Raw genomic sequence first — 15,056 nt, forward strand, 5'->3', positions numbered from 1 at the left:
ATGAGATTTGAGAACAGAACAGGGAACCTGAATATAACAAGAATGCAAGGAAAGAAGCAAGGGGATGTTAACTGTACTGCAATAATAATTAAGCTGTGCTAGATTTTAACATTTTCATAATGAATATTTTGCTCTTCTGACTTACGATAGCAAGGAAAATGGCCAAATATTTGTGGGGGTTAGAAGCTCATGATAAATAGCAAGTTTTGCGAAGAGGAAGGAGTCTGGTACATTCTCAGATGCCAAGATGGGATTCCAAATCTCAGCAACCCAAAAGAACTTTAGGGGACCTCATTTTCCTCTCTTGTAAAATGCCAACTTGGAGTCCAGCTGTGTATGCTTGAGCAGGGAAAGGCAGGAATGTTGTCAGCATTGAGTGCCTGTCAGAGTCAGGTACCACGCACCCCTGCCTCCTCATTCCTCCAGACCTGCACATCCCACACATTTCTCAGTGCTTCCACTACCTTCCCACCTATCCCCATGGCAGCTGCTGCCTCTGGCTGCCCTGACAACAAAGTTACTGCTAATTGCTGCCTGTTTTGCCTCTTCCCCAAATACAGGCACCGAGGGATGCTGACCTCAGGGCCCAAACCTGGTTCTCACAACCAGACTGTCCTTTAGGTTCAACTGAGAACAAGAGCCCTCATCTTAGAGGTTTTTGACCTTTTCCCAATGTCTTTTGGTGTGTTGCCTCTGTCCTTTCTAAAAGCTTGATATTGATGTTTGGCCCTAATACAGAAACGTAAACAAGAGGTAGATAAAGGTTAACAATACCCAATCAATGCTGCAGAGAGAAGCAGCTCGGACAGGAATGTATTGAAAGGCCAAATGTAAGCAGAGCTCTATTGACAGTTTAATTACATTTATCCTTTCCCTCTTATAGGTTGAATGAATAACAAGACTATCTGATGGACTTTCATTTCGGGTGTACTTAGTTTTTTTTCCCCTTTTACTAGGTAAGAGGAAAAACTATAATTCAAACAATTAAGGTAGTATTTTCTTAATTTTCTCAGTCCCTGAAATGTGTTTCTCTATATCCTATCTCCTGCTCTTCCATTTAAGTTGAGCTTCCTGAGGTAGCCCAGTTGTATTGTCATCCATCCTTGTGAAACATTTCTTAAAGTTCTTGAGTTAACACTGTTATCTCTCCCTCTTTTTTTCCCATATATTTTTATTGTAATTAATAGAAGGGTTACATTATATTCACCAGATAGAAGGTGCATGGCTTCACATACATTGATACCCTTTCTCATGTCTTGGTCCCCTTGTCACCTCTCCCTCTGTCTCCCATGACATATTTACATATTCAAAGGCAGAACTACTTTGTTCACATAGGGCAGGATGCTTGGTTTATTAGATGTCGTAGGCAATTTAAACTGACACTGATGGGTTGATTCAAGAGCTAAGAACTTATGAGTGCTATGAGATCCAGACACACACACACGCACACACACACACACACACACACACACACACACACTTTGTTCAATCTACAATTTTTTTTCCCCCCAGTCCTGGGCTTGAGCTCAGGGCCTGAGCACTGTCCTTGGACTTTCTCAAGGCTAGCACTCTACCACTTGAGCCTCAGCACCACTTCTGGCTTTTTTCTATGTATGTGGTACCGAGGAATTGAACCTCGGTCTTCGTGCATGCAAGGCAAGCACTTTAACCACTAGGCCAAACTCCAGGCCAGTCTACAAAATTTTTTCCTCCCAAGTACATTAATTTGCTGCGAAATTTTGCTAAGGGGTATTCTTCTATTCATTATGTAAAGTTGAAGACAAGCCCAATTTCGCTCATCATATAATTATAAGGGCAGGTGTGTGCATGTGTGTGTGTGTGTGTGCGTGTGTGTGTGTGTGTGTGTGTGTGTGTGTGTGTGGTGTGAGTGAGGGAGCGGGTGCGTGAGTGAGTGAGAGTGTGGGGGGGCACTCGGCTTCTTGTTGTCAGTGACCTCCCCTCCCCTCGCCCTCCCTCTCCCCTCCGTCTCTGCAGTGGCCGCTCCCTGGCGCCGTAGGAAATGAGTGATAACGATGACATCCATCGAGGTGGAGAGCAACGCTGACATCATAATGCACTGGAACGAAAACGTAGAGACCATATCAAGACAGCTTTCCCAGTTTGCCGGACTCCCTCCCATCACTCAAGGAGAGAAGGCAGCCCGGGCCAAACCCTAGACAAAGCCACAGAGTATATCCCGTAGATGAGAAGGAAAAACCACTGGCACCAGCAAGCTATTGATGACCGCAAAGGGCAGAACGCTCTTTCGGAGCAGCAAGTGCGTGCGCTGGAGAAGGCAGGGTCAAGCGCTCCACTGCAGACCAGCTCCTCTACCCCAACGCCAGGGCAGCACCACCTCCGCCTTCGATGGGGGCTCAGGCTCCAGCTCCCAGTCAGAGCCTGAAGAGCCCCAGAGCAGGGAGAAACTCCGGATGGAGGCCAGCTAAAGTCGCTGGGCAGGCCATCGTCTCAGTTTTCCTCTCAGTTCATCGTTAGAACCATTCAAGAGACTCTTTTTTTCTTTCTTTCTTCCTTTTTTAATTTTTATTTTTACATAGAAGCTCTTGGACAACAACTCTTATTCTCCTTCCCCATTTCCACCTCCCCCCCTCCCTCTAAATGTATTCCCTTCAGGGATTCCCTGTCCCCTCCAGGAAATTTTAAACCAGAACACCCCAGCTTGGCAGCTTTTACTGTGGAGGACACACAGCCAGCCCGACCTGAGCACATGGTGTCCTGTCCACCCTACCAGCTCCTCTAGCCCTGCTGGGCACTTGCCTGGAGGGATGCCTCCCAGTCCTCCCCTGTACCCCCAACCTCTGGTTGATAGACTTTATGAATCTGTGAATGGCTCGACTTTGAGAAGATGACCAGGTTGGAGTCATGAGAATCACCCCCTCTCCTTCATAAGGATTATTTTTTCTGGAAAGCTATTGCTGCTCCAGTTGTAAGACCAGATCCTTAAGGAAGTTTGTGGTGGGACTGGGGCCTGGCTCAAGTGGTAGAGCGCTCTCCTAGCAAGTGCAAGGCCCTGAGTTCAAGCCCCAGGACCACAAAAACAAATTTGTAGTGTAAAAGAAAAATGGAGAAAGATTTGCAGATTCACTCCTGCCTCTCAGCCAGCTGTTTACAGCCATGGGGTGCCAGCCTTAATGGAGGGCCGCGTGGTATGTACAGGAGACAGCAACAGTGGAGCAGCAGCCACCAGAGAGTGGGAGGGGGTGGTTATTGGGGGGTGGGGCAGGGAGGGAGCTTGGGTGGGGTAGAAGTTTTGTATTGAGGGCCAGTGATGATGTTTTGATATTTATTTCCTGCTACTGAAATTTGAATCTGAGTGAATTGTCCCTATTTCTGATGATGTCGATATTGCAAAGCTACAGATTCATAAAGTAATTATCAAATCTTCCTTTCTTTTTGGGTGTATTTCTAAGAAATAGAGCCAACTGATTTTGTATGTAAATACCAAGAGCAATTTACCTGGTACTAAACCTGTACCTGAGTGCGGTCCCATCCCCACCCTCACCCCAAGTCCTTTTTTCCTCTCCTGGAACCTGTCTCCACTGTGTGGTCCAGCCCTGGTTCTGGCTGCCATCTACAAATCCCAATGAAGGGTTTTGTGTCTTTTGGCCTCATCTCGTTGTCTTTTTCCTACTCTGTTCCTGGCATTCGCTGATTTTCTAGTGTATACTCTGTAGTCCCAGTCCATGTTTGATTCCATTCCGTGGAAATAAAAAGTATGTTGTACATACTGCTGAATAAAAAATAATTATTAGGGCAATCATGCCATGACTGAAGATGGAATAGTCTCAGGTAGGAGCAGTCGTGCTAGGAATTCTCAGGGCAGGTTGAGATTGTTTTGATCTGGGACAAATAATCATGAAGATTTCTGGTTAACTACAAAGTAGTTGGGATATTCTAAGTAAGGAATTTTTGGGGATACCTAGGAATTTGTAAAGCAGGCTTTACGGTATCACGCGCGCGTGTGTGTGTGTGTGTGTGTGTGTGTGTGTGTGTGTGTGTGTGTGGCCCTCCTTATGCCCCAGACATGATCTAAAAATTTAATCTTACGGTCAGTGCTAATAAAACCTAACTTTTCATGGAAGGAATGACCATCAGTAGATACAATTATGAAAATGGTGAATTCTTTCCTATACTTTTGTCAGCAAAAGATCCTTCCCCTCCCCACCATTGCATTTCCATTTAATATACCCCAAATAAGACCTTGGGACACAACTGGAATTTTTTGTGATGAAAATTGACAACTTATTGTCTTTCCAAGGCACTCAATATTTTTTAAATTATGTCAAAATTTATGTAACATAAAATGAACCCCCCTAAATCTTACAGCAAAATCCAATACATTCACTGGATTGTACTGTCCTCACTGTCATCATCCGTAGAAGTGTCTTCTATCTTCCAAACTGAAACACTGAACTCATTAAGCAACAGCTCTCCATTCCTATTCCTCTGTCTCTGAAACCCTCATTTGACTTTCTGTCTCTGTGAGTCTGGCTATGTACCTACGTACATCATAACAATGAAGTTATATGATCATAAGCTGTACAATACTTACCCTTTACTGACTAGTTTCTTTGTTTTTTAACTTAGCATGGTGTCCTTGTGCTCTACCCACATTGCAGTATGTCTGAGCTTCCCTAACTTTGTAGTTGTAAAGGCTGTGTAGGTAAGGGCACACCACATTTTATCTATTCATTTATCCATAGATTGATTCTGCATTTTTACTAATTAAAAACACAAACAATGGTGATATGGATAGCGATGTGCAAATATGTCTTCAAAGCTCTGTTTTCACTTCTTTGTAGTGAATATCCAAGTGAAATTACCATATTGAAATGGTTCTTTTTAACAGTACAGTGTGGGTGACAGGAAGGATAGATAGATAACCAATGCCTCTCTGTGAAGGAATGTCTTTGCACCCCAACTCAGAAAACATACTTTCTCACATAAAATGTATCATCAGCTGACTACAGAAGCTCAAGTAAATCACTCTGCATCTCTAGACCTCATTTTTCTTATTTTATCAGGGAATGCAAGTTTTTCAAATCTGGTCATTGTGGTTCAGGTCTGTTCTCCTTCCTGTCTACGCTTGGGAGGTTGAGATTGAAAGGATTGTAGTTCAAGACCAGCTGGGGCAAAAATGTGCAAAATATCACAATACAAATCTAGGTGAGGTAGATGAGTTGTATCATCAGCTATAAAGGAAAGGAGGAACCTTTCCTCCTCATAGGCAGATTGTGGTCCCAGCAGGCCCTAAGAGGTAAAAACTGCTGAGATCTTACTCACAAAATACCAATAAAAATGGCTTGGAATCAAGGTTCAAATGCTAGAGCACTATCATGCACTAAGTTCTGAGTTTAAATCGCAATACTGCAATTTTTTTTTTGAAAAAGCAACAACTCAAAGACTTGTATTAAACACTATCTGAACCAGTCAGCACTAGCATTCCATCCTACTATGCCTAGCTCCTCTTTGACTGCTAAGACAGCTAACTTTAGCTTATCGGTTGCAGTCGCTGATGCTCTTAGCCTCATCCTAGGCAGGCCACAGCGTTTAATTCTGTGGCTCAGGACAACAGGGCTGGTGAGCAGTCCAATTGGATTTGAGTTACGATAGAGTTTAAGAGTTTGTAGTCTGGTTAGAGGCTATGGAAGGTCATGACTCCATGGCTGTGGAGGAGGTTCAGAATGCAACCTCTGGAATCAGACCAGCTGGGTTCACAGACTAGACTTCACGTGACAAGCAGTATGACCTTAGGCAGGTTATTTAACCTGCCTGCACCTTAGTTTCTTATCATAAGTGCAAGAAGAATCTAGAACAATTCATAGGCCTTGCGAATGATCTGTTGTCAGGAGAGGGGTAGCTCATATTCTTTTTTCCTCCTTGTATACTTGGCCTTGGCTAGCATTCCTAGCAAATGCTAGGAAACTGTACAATGCAGTGCTAATTCTGTCATTTTGCTTCACTAATAGTCCCTCCATTCTTTTCTTATTCCTCAACATTTATATTACTTTTGTGGGCATTTTTTTCCTCACTATTCCTTTATTCTTGCCACTTTTCCAGTCAGCTCCTGGTCTTCCTCTCATTTTTTTAAATCTTTCTTCAGGCTCCTACAGTAAGATAAGATCTTCTCAACAGGTAAAGAATTTAAGATTCTCAAATAAAATGTGGCCATAGATAAGATGCTGGCTCCCTTAAAGACTCAAGACACTCAATGGGATTTTTTTGAAGTCTTTAAAGGACAGAAGCTTAATTCTAAAATAGCTTCAATTTCTTCTCAAATTCTGTAGCATGTAATTTCACTTTTTAGCAACTTTATCTCTTCAATAAAAGGTAAAAAACTGAAAGAAAACATACATGCTTCATGTAAAAGTCTTTTCAATCAAACTGAAAGATATTATTACATAGCTACAAGGCCATTTCTATATAACGTTAGCAATTTTTTTCAGATACTAGGGCTTGATCTCAGGCCCTGGGCACTGTCCTTGGGCTTTCTCAAGGCTAGCATTCTACTACTTGAGCCACAGCACCACTTCTGGATTTTCAGTATATGTGATACCAAGGACTCAATCCCAGGGCTTCGTGCATGCTAGGCAGGCATTCTACCACTAGGCCACACTCCGGCCCAGAATTTTTGAAACATGGGGCTTGAACTCAGCCTGGGCACTGTCCCTGAGCTCTTCAGCTCAAGGATACTGCCCTACTCTTGAGACAAGCCCCACTTCCCATTTTCTAGAGGTTAATTGGAGAGAAGAGTCTTGGGTCCTTTTTTGTGCAGGCTGGCTTTGAACCTTGATCCTCAAATCTCAGCCTCCTGAGTAGCTAGGATTACAGATGTGAACCAGCACACCCAGTTTGAATTATAATTTCATGTCTAATAATATTGAAGATTCTCTCCAAAATGTTTGTGTACAAAGATTTTTCCAAGTGGTACAGAAACAAATGGTCAACCTTCTATTTGTGAAGTCTCTCATGAATCTTTACATCACATTTAATCTGATACTCTCTCTCTTTTCTTCCTTGCTTTCATATATTTTATTTGTTGCATAAACTCCCATGTTTTCTCAAAGGAAGTTATACATTCTTTACTTCATTTGACTAATTGTTTCCTTACAGTGTCATTTACTTGTCCCTCTATCTCCTGCATTTATTAGATGGATTACAGGCTGCAAATTATTCCTAAAGGCTTTGTTATATTCAGGTTGAACAATTTTGGCAACAATGCTTCACAGGTGGTGCCATGTAGCTTAGATTGCATCCCCTCAGGTGGCACATGATGTCTCATTTTCAGGGATGCTCAGATGCAACTCTGTGTTCTGGTGATGGCAGCCATGTCTGCATTTTTCTGTGATGGTCAGTTATTAAAGTACCATGGACAGAGCCTTTCTAGTCCTCATGGAGACTTTCAAAATTACTCAAAATCTTTGTATAACCAACACCTCCCTTCTGGAGTTGGATCTCTCCTTTGATTTTTAACAACAAACTCTCATTCACTGAAAGTGGTCTCTGGCCAAGAATTATTTGTAATGCTTTATAAATCACAGCCCCTTTTTTGCACACTAGCCATTAACCTTTTGCAGATGAAACATCATAACTTAAAAAAAATAAAAGTAAAGATGAATTGGCTTACCAGGGTCACATGTCTGACAACTGACAGGAAGTTAGGATTCAATGCCTTCTTCCCTTTCTACAAAGGTTACCTCAGATCTCAATCCTTTTAGGAACTTGTCTCCAACAGTGTCTTGTATCCCTTATGATATAATTTAGTCCCTAATTTAAAGAATGCTTGGCATTCTATTTCTCTATGAGCATTTCATACATGACAATACCAGATAGGGAATCTTGGAGGGAAAACGTTTATTCCAAGCTGTCATTTTCTACCTGTTATCCTTAGGGCAGCTTAACTTCTTTGGGTTCAGTTTTCTGCTCTAATGATATAGTTCTGTTCAAGATTTTATGAAGGTTCAATGAAAAATTATGAAAGTACTTAATGATTTTAAGGAACTGCCCCAGTGGTGTCCAGTCTTCTGCTTCATTGGGTTATTCATAAATTCACAATCTTTTATTTTCCCTTTTTCCTCACACACATGTATACACAAACATACCTACATACCTATGTGTGTATGTACTTACGCACATCCACACCCACCCTGTACACACAAACACCCCATAGTTAAATATCATTCTGAAAGTGAATTCCATCTCAAAAAGTTCTTCTTTCTCCCCTCTGGCTTTCATATTTTTTTTAACAAGGAAATCAGTTGCTATAGGTTCCTTTGATAGGAAATCAGTGGCTAAATAGACTGAGAATACCGAGCATGTGAGCATTTAGTGTTCCTGCCCATATTATCAACCAGTGTCTATTTCCCAATGGATTCCCAGCCCAGGGATGACTTAGGAATCCCTGGAAAGATGCCAAGATCAGCATTGACTGTGTTACACAGCAGGCCAAGAATATCAAAGTCACATTGACACATCTGCTTCTACCTCCTGACATCATTCAGACACAAGCAACGTGCTTCTAATTCAGAACTAGCCTCGGACAAAGGCATGGTGGTGTGTAATTCTTTGGTGTGTAATTCTTTGGTGGGTTGCCTGACCACTCATCTGTCTACAAATCTGCATACAGAATTTTCTCAACATTTTTAGTATATATTCACGCTTTTGGTATGCATGTTACAGTAACAAGAAACCTTATGTTATATTTAACTCTGATGAAGATGAATAACTTTTTTTAAGGACCTCACTCACATCACTTGCTAGGCAGGTGCGCTGCCACTTGAGCCACACCTCCATCTTCTGACTCCTGTAGTTACTTTTCAGGTGAGGTATTGCAGTTGTGCTCAGGGCTGGCCTCAGGTGTAATCTTTCCATCTGTGCCTTTCATGGACTGAGATCAAGGTGGGTATTAGCCACCTTTGGCTTGTCAAGTGAGATGAGAGTCTCATCAAGTTTTTTTGTTTTGTTTTGTTTTAGCCCAGAGTGGCTTTGAAATTATGATCTTCCTCATCTCTGCCTCTGGAGTAACTAATACTACAGGTGTGGATCATTGTGCCCAGGGAGAGTGAGTAATTTAACCAGAATCTTTGAATGACTGTATAGGTACACCAGAAATGACCCAAAGTAGTGTAAAAGCTATGACTGCCCCTGTCCTTTAGGCCACATGAGAAAGCATAAAATTTGAGACATGAAGAGATTTCACAGCTCATAAAAAAATGAGTGGGAAGCAGAGAGTGCCTATTCTATTTGTCTGTAAGGCAAATCTATTCTCCGTGCAAGACCGGAGTTCTGCATAATTGTCTTCTGAACTTTCAGGGACTGCTCACGAAATGAGCTGATCACAATCTGAAATTCAATGTCGAATTTCAATTTGAATAAAAGTTCCAAGGGTTATTATTTGTGCCTTCACCTTGCAAAATGGAACACCTAATTGCATTGTGTTTGGTGGAGTCAATTTAATAAGACTTTATTGAACATGTACTCAATATAGTAGGTCCTTTGAGCTGACAAAGATATTATCCCTACATGTAGAAAACCATGCAGAGAAATGGGCATAGACAATGTTTAAATGATGGCACTGAAGTTTCTAATTCAGAACTTAACATCTTGCATATCAACTGCTTTCTCTGTAGAATAGAAATAAGTCGAAACCTCCAGATATGGTATTACATTAGTATCTTCAGAGAAGAAAATATTAGAAATTACCTTGGAGCAAGAGCAAGGGAAGGGGTGTCATAGTTCAAAACTAAATGTACTCATAACATGATTGATGTAATTATAACCCCTCTGTATATCACTTCTACAATAAAATATATGTTTTAAAACTTTTGTAAAAGAAATTACATGGCATCTTATGATATTCAAAGTAATATAACTTTTCTTTTGCTGCGTAATATACTACAGCATCTAAGTTTCATATTGCAAGTATGAATGTTCACAAGCTTTAATTATCAGATTAATATTGACTATGAAATATTATATATTCCAGCTATATAACAATTCCCTAAAGTTCTCATATATGATACAGATTTTTAAAAAAACTCTCAATTTTTCTAGTGTCTAAGTCTATTAAAGATTTCAAATGCATGGAGAATATGGTTTTAGAACTATTCCTTCAAAGACAGGAGTTTCACTTCAGGATCTGTGTATCGGGGCATCTTATCACTTACCCAGAAAATGGAGATTATCTCCCTTGTGCCTTTGCACAGGGTCTTTGGAAATATTCCTGAATGCTGTTGTGTATCTCCCACAACCAAAATCACTGCAATCTTATGCTCTAGCCTTGTTTCAAAGTCCATACTTATACATACTGTGTTAGGCGGCTTTGTGTCCTTGTAACAAAGCCTGTAATCAACAACTACGGAAGGAAGATTTGGACAGTTTCAACCGTTCGGGGGCTGGCTCCATTGCTTTGGGGCTTATGATATGGCAGAACATCTTGGAATAGAGTATGCAGTAGAGTCAAACTTCTCATGCAACAGCAACCAAGAAACAGACAAAGCATAAAGAAAGAGGCCGGGGCTCAAACACGGCCTTCGAGAGCCTGACCTCAGTGCTGCCATTTCCTTCCAACAGACCTCCTATGTTTCTGTCTCCTCCCACAGTGCCAGAGGTTAATGTCTATGGCTTTACCATAGTAAGACTTTATGGGATACCTCCAGATCCAAACTATGACACAGGCACACACACATACACACACACACATGCGCGCGCACACACACACACACACACACACACACACACACACACACTTCTCAAGGTTTCATTCTTTATTTGATTTGGAGGTAGATGAACCTTGACTCTAACTATAGGCTCTCATTTTATACTCACCATTAGGAAGACAGCACAGACCTTGGAATACTCATTGATTTGTTTTCAATATTTGTTTCCCTTTTGTCTTTTTCCTTGCTCCCATTTCGTATTTTACTTTTGTGTTCAGCACTCTTTCACAGAATACTTGAGACACTAAGCGCTGCATGCTCAACTATAACCATGCACTTTCTACATTCTCCTTGTGTTTCAGATAAATGAGAAAATCACCAGTTGAAGCACAGGGGCTCCAGACATCAAAGCAGAGGCATCTCACAAAGCTCACAGAGATGCTCAGAGCCAATCCCACGCTGTCAGAAAGACCTACCTGCGCTCTGCCATGGCTACAGATGTTTATTTGCTCCTTATAAAATAATAACGAGGTAACTGAGTGAACATTTGGGCTCCCAGCATGGGTGCAAACACTCCCTGGCCAACTCTGAAATACAGATGGTCATAAGGAGAGATCTAAGCGCAAGCATGGAACAGGCTTATGCCATTTTAAAAACTTTTTATGGGCAGATCAGAATTTATCCATATTCCACGTGCCTAGACAAATACATATATTTATTTGAAGCAGGGTAAAATAATTCCAACTGCCTTGCTTATTTAGCATTTAACTTCTACTTCTTTGTATGTAGTTTTAAATATGTTAGAGGTATAAAATAAGCTTTGTTTTTATAATATCCTTTACTAAATAATTCAAATATTATTTCTATATAGTTTCTATTTACTATTTCTATATCCGTTTCTATTTACTACTTGATTAATTGATTTACAGATTGATAGACATTTAAGAATTTTTCAAAGAATCTTTTTTGGCCACATTGCATATGGCTTTCATCTACCTCACTGGCAACTATAAAATCTTGAGGAGAAGCATGTGCCTAAAGCAACCCAGAAATCTGTGCTGTAAATGAGTGCATGAGGCCTGTGAGTACTTAGTACCGCACATATGTATCACTGTTATTCATTTGTAGGTTGACTTTCTCAACATGTTGGTCCTGATACAGTGGTAGCTGTGACAATATGAGATATACTCATCTTCCTGGAGCCACTGAGTTTCTTTACAATGGGTGTAATTATTTTGAACGCTTGGAGATAGAATAAGTGTATGGACAGTATAAACCACAAGTCACTGTGTAAATGAATTCATGTCGACGACATCTTGTCTATTTTTTTTGTTATTTTTCAACAAACTTACATATTGTTGAAAGTCCAGGTCCTGAAGAATTTCCAAATCGAGTCTTTCTTTATGAATGCCAAAATTACATTCTATAGTCTTCATGAAATGAAATCTGAGAAAAAAAATACAAACTGGAACTCTTACCTAACTGTGTTTTCATTGCAAGTAAAAGTCTGCAAATAAACGAATAATGAGATATGTGTTTGCACATTTCTATGTTTAAGACAAAGTGTCCATCCCCAAGGAAAGAAGGACTGCGGACAGACCTTGATAAAGACTAAAACCAAGAAAGGAAAAATTTCAGACACAAGCCAATGGCCTATCCGTTCCACTCTTGGATCTCTAGGTTCTATGCTCCTCTGTACGTCTACCTCGTTATCCACCCCTCTTCTTCCTTCTCACACTGGAAGATAATACTCCATACCTCCCCAGCACATACAACTGGGGTTGAAACACATGCCGTTCCCAGAGGAGAATCCGAAAGGGATCAGTATGCACCACAGGCATTCACTTCCACATCACGTTGGCAAGTGAATTTGGGGTCGGGAGACAGTTCTCTCAAAACAACGGTTGACAAAATTACATAGACACCCCAAAAGTTGCCCTGTACAATTACGTTCTCTTCTGCTGCATTTCTTAATTGTATCCGGTAGCAGAAGTGTTATGATTTAAAAGAACAGTCCCTGGATGGACTAAATCCTGCTTAAGTATTTATCACATCCACACACACCATAATCACATACAAGTCCATGAGAAACATTTATTTCATGATCACTAAACATGTTCATATGACACAAAGCCTCTATGTGACAAGCCAAGTATATGACACACTATATATTTTTCTATAAATATATATAGTCATTGGGCCTTGTTTTAATTGAAGCCAATATGTGATAAAGTAAACTACAAGTCACTTACAGACTAGTATTTTCCAAAGAGGAAAAATGGTTGATGTAAATGGCATTTGAACTTGATGGGCAGGTAATAACCATTCATCTTCTCCACAGATCAGATGTAAGACCTTCACCTAATGCTTTCCATCATGGAAAATCCTTAGATGGAGAATTTAAGAACTTACCAACACCTAAGACAGCATCTATCTAGAAAAATGAATAATCTTGCAGAAAAGGAAAAGAAAATTTTAAAGAGAGAATAGTCCCTTTTTACATCATCCTTCCATAAGCAAATTGTGAATATTTCAGATATCCTATCCATTTTCATTGGTTTGGGATTCTCTGTCATGGTAGATTCATGAGACTTTAAATATTTACCATGCTAATCCAAGCCTTATAGAGGTACTATTATTTTTAACCAACATTAAATTTTAAAATCTGAATAAATGCTTTGCTCTATGACCAATCAGATTGTCTCTCAGGACAGAAAAATGGAAAAGCAAATCATGTAGAAAGATTCAGAGCCAATGGGGGACATTATTTGCTTTTCTTTGGATGGTGACATTTGTATTTGCGTTTCCCTGCACTAAGGATAGAAGAAGAGAATTCCGTTTTACGATTTATACATAATTGGATTTGGGACATCTAAGTTTCAGAAATAGAAAACAGTCTGGAAGTTAAATCAGAATGCTGCTCTTGGATATTTCCATAATACTGACTTACAGTCTTTAAAATTGGAATATTTTATTTAAGAACTGTGTTAAGTGTGATTATTTCTAAGTGATGGAAGCACAGATCAGTTTATTTTCTGAATTTCTGTAATTAACATCTTTGAGTTAATATTATGTATTAAGCATTAAATTTTTTATTTTAAACTTTGCAATTGACTGTTAATATTTAAACTACAGCACCTTTACATTAATCTTAGGATCAGTGGTTTTGTGTTAAAAATATAAAATGATCACATACAGTAATTCTCCGTGGTGAGAAGGATTTGCTCTCATTCATTTGTCTAGGTTCTACGTGTACCTGAACTTCCCTTTTCTTGGATACACCAAGATCATATGCTGTTTGATCCTTGGTATCTTATTCTTTCTTTTGCTTGTTTTACAGTACTTGTAAGAGGCACATGTTCAGATTTTGTGTCACCACATAATGCAAAGTGAGTAGGAGAAAGGATAACTTAGAAAAAAATAGAGTATACTCTTCCATGTGTATAAAGAGTCAAGGAAGGACAAAATAAACCCAGCCTGTTTTATTCTTTATATAAAAAATTAAACACCCATGCACAGAGAAGAGATATTTGACTCATGGATTTATTAGCCCTCCTCTGGTGCAGATACACCATTATTCTACTAAAAATTCAAAAAGAGATGCATTTCAAGAAACATAGCCAAATTATTTCCATGTGGATTTATGAAAGGGAACAGCAGAAAAATAATTTTAAAATATTCTATAAGAGAAAAGTACATAAAGCTAAATATAAGCATCCAAGATTCAATCTCAGATCCCCTGGGTCAAACCCAGAATTACTTAACATGTCATACATCCTCACAGATGCAATCAGCGAACTCTTTTAGTCTTCAAGTCTCTTTAAGCAACAAAAAGTACAAATTTCCTGAAACTCACAGAAATCTCCTTTTTCACTCTCCCAGTGACTTTTCATTTTGCAATATGCGTATCTGAGGTCTCATTGGAACAAATTAAGCTCTCAAAGTGCTCAGTTTCTCCTTCCATAGAATCTAGAAGTAAACATTCTCATAGTTTACCTAGAGTATGGTTCTTGTTTCCAAAACACAATAATAATTGTGTTTGGTACAAAATTGTCTACTAAATTTTGAGAATTAACATCACTTTGTGTTCTCTAGTCTTTTATCCAAATGTCCATTTTTATACTTTCTTGATAAATTCAAATCGTCCAGCCTAGAGAAATCAGTTGGAGAGAATCCACAGACTCATAGTTCCAACTTTAAGACAAAAGAGAAGAATGTGACATATCAAGTCCCAGAAAACTCTTCTGGAAACATGTCTACTAACTCACAAACACAGAGATTTATAGTTCAGAATAAGGTAAGAGAAGAAACACCAGAAAGTGAAGTGCTAAAGGTGTCAGTATTTAACTTTGCATTCTTTGTGATGCTTTTCAAGAG

At 39.7% G+C, this 15,056-nt stretch overlaps 1 long non-coding RNA gene and 1 pseudogene across 1 annotated transcript; both read left to right on the top strand.

Moving 5' to 3' along the window:
* Positions 1-2,020: 2,020 nt before the first annotated feature.
* Positions 2,021-2,736, top strand: LOC150053854 (protein max pseudogene; annotated as a pseudogene).
* A 6,263-nt stretch (positions 2,737-8,999) lies between these two features.
* LOC150053855 (uncharacterized) lies at positions 9,000-12,122 on the top strand. The gene is made up of 3 exons (XR_016537900.1): positions 9,000-9,082; positions 11,042-11,210; positions 11,808-12,122. It is a non-coding gene; the product is annotated as an uncharacterized LOC150053855 (long non-coding RNA).
* The last annotated feature ends 2,934 nt before the right edge of the window (positions 12,123-15,056 follow it).

Source organism: Megascapheus bottae, chromosome 15 (assembly GCF_031878675.1).
Source record: "Megascapheus bottae isolate mThoBot1 chromosome 15, mThoBot2.hap1, whole genome shotgun sequence".
Lineage (NCBI taxonomy): Eukaryota > Metazoa > Chordata > Mammalia > Rodentia > Geomyidae > Megascapheus > Megascapheus bottae.